We start from the raw sequence: 1539 nt of genomic DNA, 5'->3' as shown, positions 1-1539 counted from the left end.
TATATATATATATATATATATATGTATATATATATTGCATGAATGCAAATCATTATGACATATAGAGACGCGAGCTGCGCGTAACTTTGCCCGAGTTTCGATTTAGACGGCAGCCGCACGAGAGAGTTTTCTTCGCTTTTCTGCTCATAGAAATCACGAATCGATATTCGCGCTGACTACCGAGTGTCTATTACTAAACGTTCTTCCTCTTCAGCATTATTCGCGGGATAATAACGGAATTGCGTCAGCTCCTGAGTACCCGCTTACGCACCGGAATCAATTGGTGAATTTTTTTTTCGGCGAACAAAACTTTCGTGATTCGTTATCGTTCGATCGTAATTTTTCTTCGCATATGACGTCAATGTAAAAATTGTGTACGTCATTGCGAAAAACGGCCATTAGATCGCGTTTGTTAAGGAAGCTTTGTATTATATAGAAATCAATATCCCATTATCTTTCAAATGCTATCGGCGCGACGTTTAGGAATTCCCCAGAGTTTTATATGTGACAGCTTTCAGTTATACTCGGTTTCCTACCGGATAATAGCTACTTATTTATATATCTATAATCCAAACTGTCTATAATCATGTTTTTTATTGATATTTTTTGTTCTTTTACCAAACTGCAATGCTCGTGGGAGTTCACGCTCTACATACGTACGTGACCGCAGGCGCGCCGCTTCCTTTCGTTTTCTGTTTGCATTTTTTTCGTGTTTGTTTTGCGTTCGTGTGTGGCCTGACGATGGCACATGATGTTGACACGATGCCGTCTCTCGGGCGATAAGGAAAAATTAAAGAATGAAAGCAGTTACGGTGTTTACGCAACATCACTCGGCCATGTTCATTTATCAGGACTCAATCTGAGACGGAGACGTGCCTTGCGGCATCCCCACACAGAAATCGCTGGAATATTCGTATAGGCTCGGAAACGCCGAGCGCTATCAGACGTCAATCGGTCGGCTAACACTGCAATTTCGTTCGCAGCTTTACATGGTCTATAAAGGCATGGCGACTCCGGATCACTCCTATCAGACGGTGACCCACGGAAAGGGGGCTAAATTCTTGTACAGCGGCGGTCGATCTCCAATTCCCCCACGCCATTGTACGGGACTATCGAGCTTGTCCAATCATGATAGCTTCACGGCCGCCAAAATGGAGCGGGATATACAGGTACGTGTGCGCCTTCATTGTGGCTTCGTCGTACAAGAACAAGTTTTTTTGTAGAATCTGTTTTCATGCTCCTGCGGTGGATGGACTAAATACATATGTTTGCCGAGAAATATCCGCGTGTTTAAAATGAACGCATAAAAATTATTATATTATATAATGATTGACATGGTTTTAGCGCATATTGAGACGTTCGCGATAGGCTATACGTAAGGCTTGCCTGCATTGTTAGAGTTATTATATAGGTTCATTTTACATTATCACATGCACTGATAATTAGTGAATTATTAACCAGCGTCACAAAGTGGCGAATGTCAATAAATGACTGCATGCTATGATTTGTCTGTGTGTGTCTGTGTAAATTATATATATA

The 1539-nt window shown here is 41.5% G+C and overlaps 1 long non-coding RNA gene across 1 annotated transcript in view; it reads left to right on the top strand.

Annotated features, from left to right (window-relative positions):
• The window catches only part of LOC106809473, a 19698-nt gene extending 18580 nt beyond the window's left edge, over positions 1-1118 (top strand). The window contains exon 3 of the long non-coding RNA XR_001393877.1: positions 984-1118. This is a non-coding gene — a long non-coding RNA (uncharacterized LOC106809473). The remainder of the gene's footprint in view (positions 1-983) is intronic.
• Positions 1119-1539: the final 421 nt, after the last annotated feature.

This window comes from Priapulus caudatus, unplaced genomic scaffold, assembly GCF_000485595.1.
Source record: "Priapulus caudatus unplaced genomic scaffold, Priapulus_caudatus-5.0.1 Scaffold357, whole genome shotgun sequence".
Lineage (NCBI taxonomy): Eukaryota > Metazoa > Priapulida > Priapulimorpha > Priapulimorphida > Priapulidae > Priapulus > Priapulus caudatus.
Note: the sequence above shows the minus strand (reverse complement) of the source record. Positions and strands in the feature narration are given on the sequence as shown.